The following is a 10,631-nucleotide window of genomic DNA, read 5'->3' on the forward strand; positions in this document are numbered from 1 at the left end:
CTTTGCCTGAATGCTGCTTAAACATTGCTATCTCATCTGCTTCTACCACCTCCCCTGGCAATGTGTTCCAGGCAACTAACACCCTCTGTGTAACAACCTTGCCTCGCACAACTCCTTTAAACTTTCCCCCCTCACCTTAAGCTATGCCTCCATCTGACACTCCTACCCTGGGTAAAAGACTCTGACTATCCACCCTATCTATGCCTCTCACAATTTTATATACTATTGATGGTCTAGGAAAACAATCCAAATTTGTCCAACCTCTCCTTATAGCTCGTACACTCCAATCCAGGTGACATTCTGGTAATCCTCTTCTGCACCCTCTCTAAAGCCTTCACATCCTTCCTATAGAGTGACCTAGAACTGCACAAAGTACTCCAAATATGGCTTAACTAAAGTTCTATCCAGCTCCGACATGACTCGCCAACGTTGATACTCATTGATTGCCCTGATCTATGAATGTCGTTCAACATCTTTACCACCTTACCCACTTGACTCGCCTCTTTCTGGGAGCTATGGACTTGCACTCCATATCAATTCTAATAGAATTGCAGCCAGTTACAGGAATTTCTTGCTGTAGCAGTCCCCTGAGAAACAAAGAGGAAAGTTGTCACAGAACTTGCACGTGAAATCTTCTGCACGTTATAGTTACCACATGATTCTGGCTCACCAGTGGAAGATTCCCAGTCACCCACCATTCAGAGGAATTAACAATGAACCTGCTTGGACCCATCATGGATATGCCACCAAGTCCTTGGGTGGGACTCAAACCAATGTTCAGAGGTAGGTATAATACCCCCATACTCCACAAGACTGACATGTTACAGAGATAGGAAGGAGTGAGGCCCTGGATTGATTTAAAGCCATGAGGAGAATTGCACAATTGAAGGGAATAGGTGGACTGGAAATCAATGTCAGCCAATGAAGGGACCTATAGGCAGCAGAGTTTGAGATGGGTTCACATTCACAGATCTCAGGGTCAATTGGAGTCATAGAGACATATGGCACAGAAGCAGACCCTTCGGTACTTCCAGATTCATTTACTTTTCGGTGTCTCTTAGCCAGTCCTCTGATGTTTGAGATCAACAATGTGGCTTTTCTCTGCACCTGACTTGGCCGACTCACGTAGCTCTTGATGAGCAGAAATGGACATGGTACTCAAAGTGGAGACGGACCCAAGCCTGATGCAGTATCGCCATGGACTGACCATTCCACTCCTCCACAAACATACCACATTGATAACTGTGAAGTTGACAATTTGCAATAGCACTTGTCTGAAAACAGCACCGAGAGGCAGTGGATATGAGGCAGAGGTGCCTTGGAGGTTGTACTCAGTGAGCCAAAGCTGGAATGAGGAGAACAATTGCAATGAACCATCCAAATCCCCCGGTGACCCTCCGTGGTGTTCAGTAATTATTCTTAAAGCCTGCAAACTGCTCAATTTGGCAGTCGTCTCTTAATGGCTCCCAGGATTCGATTATCCTGGGTAAACCCAATATATAAAATTAGTGGGAATTCCAACTCCAAAGACCTAAGGGACAAATTGGTCTAGATTGAGCATCTTTTTTGTCTCATAACTACAATCTGAAATCTGCAAATAATATTGCTTCCTAAGGCTGTCTCAGTTAGACTGGGGAATCGTGATTTTGTGCCATAGCGTAACTCAGACTATATTATAGATGCAGCCAATGTGGCATTTCTGCCACTGAGGTCAATGGAACTGATGTGAAAGGCGCTGCCAGTTCACCAACACTCAATTTAAACTGTCACACGGAGTCAAAACCTGCTGCATCAGAATTAGGAGCATTTTCTTTCTTGAATGAAACTCATTTGCCTAATTTATTCAGGCTTCTGGGCTGGAGTTAATCTCCTATATTCCAGTGCATTCCCAAGATGCCTGAATGAATACTCCACAAATTGTTTAACCACTTCTTAGCACATCTCTTCAAATTTCCTTGGCTCATTAACCTTGTAAAGATGATTGCAATTGTGTGTGTTTATTTGCGCGAATGTGAAAAAAAAATCCCTTTTCCTTCCATATTTTTGTGCATTCCCATCTCAGAAATTGCAAAGTCCCAAACAGGTCTCACATATCCTTGGTTCCATTTCTATCATATTGGTGCAAGGTTCTGGTGTTCAAGCTTGTTTTTGAGACTCCTTACAAACCCAGATTAAAAGATAGAACCCTTGGTTAATTGTGGTTAAAAACAGTTCTAAATGTACAAGAGTGTCAGCTTGGAGAAGCCAGTTTACAGAATGGGTTGGTCTAATTTGGATTGGGTGAGTTGGGTTAGAGTCAATTTCGCTGCTCCTTGGATGCTGCCTGAACTGCTGTGTTTTTCCAGCCCACCCCCCTCTAGCTTATCTCTCCACGCTTCAGACTCACTGCCTTTATTCCTGATGAAGGGCTTTTGCCCGAAACGTCGATTTCGCTGCTCCTTGGATGCTGCCTGAACTGCTGTGTTCTTCCAGCACCACTATCCAGAACTGGGTTAGAATCAGTAAGGGATGGTCTATAAATTGTAATCGTCAAACTGAGATCAAACGTAATGAAGAAAGGGGCTCTGTCATACAAATAAAGGATTGTGAGGAAACTGACTAAAGTCCAACCTTTGTTGCTTGCAGGTAGAGAGAAACCTTCCCAAATCAGAAATCAGAAAGGCCACAAACTACTCAAAGGGATATCCAAATATTATTTGAAGTGGACCCAAATCTCAGGACATCAGCAAGTGAGATATGAAGATGGTAATCATTAACATAGACAGCTGTCTGGCAGTCACTGATGGCCCAAGACTTCCAGAGGCTGACCTTTTGGAGGAGGATCAAAAGAGGTCAGGAGAGATGAGAAGCTCAGCTCACCAAGATGAAGGACCAGATAAACAGGAATCATAGAGTCAATGATCACAGAAACAGACCCTTCAGTCCAACCAGTCCATGTTGACCATAATCCCAAACTAAACTAGTCCCACCTGCCTACACTTGGCCCATATGCCTCCAAACACGTCCTATTCAAATTTCATTTAAACATTCTAACCGCACCCATCACTTCCTCTGGAAGTTCTTTCCACACACGAACCACTCTGTGTTAAAAAGTTGCCCTTCGTGTCTTTTTAAAACGTTTCTCCTCTCACCTTAAAAATATGTCTTCCCCCAGTCTTGAAATTCCCTACCGGAGGGAAAAGACACCTACCATTCATTTTATCAATGCCCCTCATGACTTTATAAACCTCTTTAAGGTCACCCCTCAACCATCCACACTCTAGTGAAAAAGGTCCCAATTGGCCATGCTAAATTGCCCATAGTATTCAGGGATGTTTTGATTAGGTGCATTTCAGGGGTAAATGCAGAGTAATAGGTCAGGGGAGTGGGTCTGGGTGGGTTACTCTTCCGAGGGTTGGTGTGGACTTGTTGGGCCAAATGGCCTGTTTCCTCATGGTAGGGATTCTACGATTTTGTGATTCTATCTAGCCTCTCCTTGTAACTCAAGCTCTCCATTCCCAGCAATGCTCTAGTAAATCCTTTCTGAACCCTCTCCCTCTTGATAGTATATTTCCTCTAACAGGACAACCAGAACTGGACATAGTGCTCCAGAAATGGCTCGGTGGCTCAGTGGTTAGCACTGCTGCTTCACAGCGCCAGGGACCTGGGTTCAATTCCACCCTTGCGCAATGGTCTGCGTGGAGTTTGCACATTCTCCTCGTGTCTATGTGGGTTTCTTCTATGTGCTCCAATTTGTCCCACAGTCCAAAAACATGCAGGTTAGGTGAACTGACCATGCTAAATTGCCTACAGTGTTCAGGGAAGTATGGGTTAGGTGAATTATTCAGGGTAAATATAGGGTAGGGGGAATGGGTCTGAGTGGGTTACTCTTCAGAGGGTCAGTGTGGACTTGTTGGGCCAAATGGCCAGTTTTCACACTGTAGGGATTCTGTGATTCTTAAGAGGCCTTCCCAACAACCTCAACATGATATCTCAATTCCTATACTCAAAGGTCTGAGCAATTAAAGCAAGCATGCTAAACACACCTTCTTAACCACCCAGTCAACATGTGACATATTTTCAAAGAATTACGAGGTTCCCTAGATCCTCTGTTCTACAACACTACCCAAGACCCTACTTTTTTTAACTGAATAAGTCATTGGATGCTAATGCCTCTTCTCTTCCTGTTGTCCTTCTCTGAGGAAAATGCACCAGAAGCTGTCATTCCAGATCTGTAGCTGCCAATGTTTAACACATTGTTGACCACCAAGGCACTAACTATTGTTTCAAGAAATAGAAGGTATATCAAACCAGCTTGAGATGTGCAATGTCAGCCCAGAGAAGATAGCTATTATAAAGGAATTGTTTAGTAACTGCTTGAAAATTGCTCTGACGAGCCTATAGACAATAATAGACAATAGGTGCAGGAGTAGGCCATTCTGCCCTTCGAGCCTGCACCACCATTCATTATGATCATGGCTGATCCTCCTCAATCAGTATTCTGTTCCTGCCTTATCTCCATAACCATTGATTCCACTATCCTTGAGAGCTCTATCCAACTTTTTCTTAACGAATCCAGAGACTGGGCCTCCACTGCCCTCTGGGGCAGAGCATTCCACACAGCCACCACTCTCTGGGTGAAGAAGTTTCTCCTCATCTCTATCCTAAATGGCCTCCCCTTATTTTTAAGTTGTGTCCTCTGGTTCAGGACTCACCCATCAGCGGAAACATGTTTCCTGACTCCAGAGTGTCCAATCCTTTAATAATCTTATATGTCTCAATCAGATCCCCTCTCAGTCTTCTAAACTCAAGGGTATACAAGCCCAGTCGCTCCAATATTTCAACATAAGATAGTCCTGCATGCTTGCCTTCATTGACTGGTGTACAAGAAAACCCAGATCTCTTTGTACTGCCCCTTTACCTAACTTGACTCCATTTAGGTAGTAATCTGCCTTCCTGTTCTTGCCACCAAAGTGGATAACTACACATTTATCCACATTGAACTGCATCTGCCATGCATCTGTCCACTCACCTAACCTGTCCAGGTCACCCTATAATCTCCTAACATCCTCCTCACACTATAGACAAATTTAGCACAGCCAACCCACCCAACCTGCACATCTTTGGATTGTGGGAGGAAACCGGAGCACCTGGAGGAAACCTACACAGACACAGGGAGAATGTGCAAACTCCACAAAGACAGTCACTCGAGTGTGTATTCGAATCCGGGTCCTTGGCGCTTATGGCAGCAGTGCCTGTCAGGAATGTTTTAGCTCTTTGGGAAGACATAAACTCCACGTCAAGCATAGAATTATAGAATGTGGAAGCCGGCCATTTGGCCCATCGAGTCCCTACTGACCCTCTGAAGAGCATCCCACTCATTCATGGTACCCTGTCCACTGCTATTCCACTCTGTCTTGCAATTGGAATGTGGAGAAGGCATTATGGTGGGGAGGGAGAAGGAGGATGCAGGTGGAGGGGAAGGAGTGGAGCTGAAGGGAGAAAAGAAAAAAGCTGCATTAATCTTCTGCCTTTTGCCTTCTGCCTGGAGCACTTTAGAGCCAATTAAATACTTTTAGACTGTCATTGTTATCGCAGTGTAACAACCAGAGCAGCCAGTTGTGCATAGCAAGATCCCACATTAGATTAGATTAGATTACTTACAGTGTGGAAACAGGCCCTTCGGCCCAACAAGTCCACACCGCCCTGCCGAAGCGCAACCCACCCATACCCCTACATTTACCCCTTACCTAACACTATGGGCAATTTAGCATTGCCAATTCACCTAACCTGCATCTTTGGACTGTGGGAGGAAACCGGAGCACCCGGAGGAAACCCACGCAGACACTGGGAGAACGTGCAAACTCCACACAGTCAGTCGCCTGAGGTGGGAATTGAACCCGGGTCTCAGGCGCTGTGAGGCAGCAGTGCTAACCACTATGCCAACGTGCCGCCCACATGCACCAGATAATCAGCTTTGTGATGTAAGCAACAGCCAGTACCCGTGCTCCTTCCTCCAAACAGTGCCACAAGAACTTTTTACACCCACCTGGTGTGCCCTCAGTTTAACATCACCTTTGAAAAGCAGTGACTCCGGGAAGGCAGTATTCCCACTGTGAAGTATCTGCCCGGAATTCTGTGTGCCAGTCCCTGGCATGTGTACGCACACCTGAAAAGCTGAGTTGCAGGTAGTTTTACACAGGATGTAAAATTCACTTACATCAACCCCTTTCAGGATAAGCACTCGGGCTCCATTACGTGACCAATAACAAAAACTGGCATTCCTATTTTTCTCTCAGATTGGGAACAAATTCAGTGACTGAAATTTAAACTGCTAGTGTCACAGGTTATTAAAACCGAGTTACTGATGCTGCGCCTGCCCATCTATTGTGACTTTAATTCCAGCTAACAGGATCCTCAAGATTGCACACTTCAAAGCTGAACTGCACTTCACGAGCAGTCACGTTTAATATTGTGGAGCCCTTCATGTTTATCACGGATCAGTCACATTTGCAGTAAATTAATTACTCTTCTTGTTTTATCTAATTACATCGCACCTGTGGTGCAAACAGAATACGTACAGTCATAAAGTCGCACAGTTATATAGCACAGAAAAAGATTCTTCAGCCCATTCATCCATGCTGACCAGATATCCTAAACTCATCTGATCCTGTTTGCCAGCGTTTGGCCCATATCCCTCTCAACTCTTCCTATTCATGTACTCATCCAGAAGCTTTTAAATGTTGCAATTATTCCCACTTTCACCATTTCCTCTGGCAACTCGAGCTTCCCAAGCCAGTCCCACTTGCCTGCATTTGGCCCACATCCCTCTAAACCTTTCCTAAACATGTGCTTGTCCAAATATCTCTTGTATGTACCCGCATCTACCACTTCCTCTGGCTGTTCATTCCACATCTGAACTACTCTGCGTGAAAAAGTTGCCTCTCAGGTCCCTGTTAAATCTTTCTCCTCTCACCTTAAAAAAGAATGCCCTCTAGAGTTCAAAACTCCCTACCCTATTGAAAAGGCCTTTGTTATTCACCTTACCTATACCACCTGTGATTTTATAAACCTCTATAAGGTCATTTGTCAGCCTCCTACACTGCAGTGAGTAATGTCCCAGCCTATCCAGCCTCTCCTTATAACTCATTTTCCCAGCAACATCCTGGCAAATCTCTTCTGAACTGCCTCCAGCTTAGTAACCTCCCTATTACAGGGCGATCACAACTGGACACAGTATTCCAGAAGAGGCCTTACCAATACTTTGTACAATCTCAACATAATACCCCAACCCTTATAGTCAAAGGTCTGAGCATTGAAGGCAGTGAGCTGAAAGCCTCATTTCTTTCTTTGCTATCTTGACCATCCAGGCTTGGCCATTCCTGGATTTTGCCCATCAACCTCTGACCAATGCCACGTCCATAATCTGGAGCTATCAAAACACAAAATTCAGCTGCTCCTGTCCTAACTCACTACAAGTCCCAACACCCACCAGCCTTGTGCTCTCTGAACTACATTGACTTCCAGTCTAGTGAAGCCTAGGTTTCAAATTCTTCTGTAGTTCCCATATTATCCCCACAACAAGTGCCCCCTCCCTCAATAAACCCTTCCTTTTTTGTGACTTCCTCCAGTCTACAGCCTTCCAAGATATATGGCCTTTCTGGGTTACTGTGCATTCTTGATTTTTGATGTTCCCATCACTAAAGGCCTCAAGCTCCCTCAGCACTGGTGCTCCTTCACTAAACCTCTCTCCGTTCTCTTCCAGGTGCATCACAAAACCAACCTCTTTGAACAAAGTTATCTCCTTTTGTGACTCACTGCCCATGTTAATTCTGTAATGGCCTTTCAACATGCCTTGAAGCATTTTACAGTGTTAAAAGACCACAAAAACAGGGATTATTGCTTGTTCTTCTTCAGAGGGGTAACCTGGGGCCCTTTAATCTGAATAACTAGCACTGGTTTAACATCTCAGCTATTGCACCATTGCAGTGGAGAGTTAGCCTGGATGTGGTTTGAACCCACAACCGGCTAATCAATTGAACCAAGCTGTATCCATAAAACAGCAATGAAGGTACTTCTGTAAAACTGTCAAGTCAGTTAAATGTATGGTCAATGAAACCTTTTATTCCCATCACAGCACAGTAATCTGCTATCAACGGTATCCTGACACTTTGCCCAAACCTTTCCACCTAATTAATGATAACCATTACTGACTATAACACATGATAATGTCTGCCTATCACCATTATCTCAAAGGCTAATTTGCTGCATTTGTGGGAATCATCACTGATGCTAACCTATAGTTCCTGGCTAATCTTGCAAATATGCTTTAATTGTGAATTCGTTGAAGTGACCGAGGGAAAGATATTTGCTCTCTCATCTGTTTAAAATGAATGATTCAGCTGTAAAACTGACATAAAGCACCACTTTGGACAGTTTCTAAGGAGTGTGTTGTGCTATCACAATCACTTCTTTGGGTCCTTGCTGAAGGATTTGAAATGGCACAAAGATGAACACCGAAAGAATATTCAGATTGCATGGTGATATTCTCAGTGGTTTCATCATGACTGCCTGCTTCCAACCTCAGTCAAACAGCCTTTTCTCCATCTGTAATATTTTTATGATTGATGGAGAAATTTTGTTAATGCCACCTATAATTTTCTCCTTCGCGTTGCCTGCAGATATGTTCAGGAGACTTACTGTTCAATTTCTGGAGATTCTGGGTCAATTCTTTAGTATGGCAATCCTCTGAGAACAATAGAATGCTCCTCTAAAAAAGGTCCAATTGGAAAAGTGCTATTTATTTTGCATTCAGTTGTTATATAATATTCAGTTGTACATTTGTAATGCAGAGATAATATTTTCTTCTAAGTGTGTAAAATGTTTACTTATGATGCTATTAAAGTACCTCCACAAATATCAATAGGCATGTTTAGCCCAGCTCAGATTCTAATCCCTTCAATGTTTCTTTCCACTTAAGAGTCCAACAAACAGATTTACCCAATCAAGTGCAGTGAGCAAAGATCTGTTACCAGACTCTGATAATCTAACTCAGAAGAATGAGACAAATGAATCAATCATAGAATCTCCACAGGGCAGAAAGAGGCCATTTGGCCCATCGAGCCTGCACTGACCCTCCAAAGAGGTTCCCAGTCCCTCACCCTATGCTTTACCATAGCTAATCTGCTCACTACAGGGTAATTTAGCATGGTCGATCCACCTAAACTGCAAATCTTTGGACTATGGGAGGAAACTGAAGCATTCAAAGGAAACCCACACAGACACAAGGAGAATGTGTAACTTCACACAGACAGTCACCCAAGGCTGGAGTTGAACTCAGGTCCTTGGTGCTGTGAGGCAGCAGTGCTAACCACTGAGTCATCATGCCACCCTCTGAGCATGGTATTAAATATGTTACAGAATACCAAAGACAGATACATGTAAATTAGATTTGTCAACAGAACTGGAGCTAAAAACTGAAGGAGTGTAATTTGCATTCCCGCTATTCTCCCAAGTCTAACTCGGTTTCCAGCCTTCATTGGTAAAAACCAATGAGAACCAATCACTCTTCAGTCAAGTAATATTCTCTTGTCTTACTTAAACCAAACTCTTTTCATCATAAACTCTTGGTTTCTTACTCTGCTGGGTTTGTACCAAAATGCGAATACAGGACGTTGAGCCGTGATCATTATAAACTTGAAACTTCTTAACACTTCTGAAGAAGGATCGCTGAAACATTAACTCTGCTTTCCCTCCATGGATGCTGGCAGGCTTGAGTTTTTCCAGCAATTTTTGTCATTGATTTAAACCCCTCTTCAGTCTTACTTCTCTATTGGGGCTGAGGGGTGGGGGTGGGGGAGGGGGGTGTTCCTTGAGTCAATCCTTGTGTGTGTTTTATTCTCAAAGCCCCTTATCAGGCCTTTACCTTTTTCAACCTGGTCACTCCTTTTCTGCAGTGGGTTCTCAAAACTATCATAGTACTCCAGCTGAGACCAGCCAATTAATCATTCTCTTTGATACATACTCCACTCCCCTAACATTCCAATAGCTTTATTGTTATGAAAGCAGTCAGACATTGATTTAATATCTTGAGGGATTGCTTTTGAGTGACTCCAGATCCAGTTCTGATTGTCCAGCTTAGCTTTATTTGAGTAATTCTGAATTTTTGCCAGTAAACATAGCATTCAACTTGATCTACATTAAACCTCTTGCTAATCTTCCCATACAATGTAGCTTGGCCTTTATTCTTTATCGTGGAATCATCCACAAACATAGAATAGGTATTTGGGCCTCTAGGTCATTTCACCTATCGAAACTGCAATCAGGAATATTTTTTGGTTGAATAACCCTTTACAAGATAATTATTTGGTAGCACACAACTCAATTATCATTGAAAAGGACATACATTTTCTTAAAGCTTTTAATCTTGCGTTCATCAGGACAATTCGCAAGAATACCAAATTAAGGGAAAAAGTTAATGTTGAATGAGAGCAAAATGGATTCTGATTGTTAGAGGCACTGCTATGGAGAACACTCCCATTAATGCAGATTGACAGTTAATGGCCAAGGCATTGTTTAAATTTTAAACCAGACATCATTAGATTAGATTCCCTACAGTGTGGAAACAGGCCCTTCAGCCCAACAAGTCCACA

The sequence above is a fragment of the Chiloscyllium plagiosum genome, chromosome 38 (assembly GCF_004010195.1).
Source record: "Chiloscyllium plagiosum isolate BGI_BamShark_2017 chromosome 38, ASM401019v2, whole genome shotgun sequence".
Lineage (NCBI taxonomy): Eukaryota > Metazoa > Chordata > Chondrichthyes > Orectolobiformes > Hemiscylliidae > Chiloscyllium > Chiloscyllium plagiosum.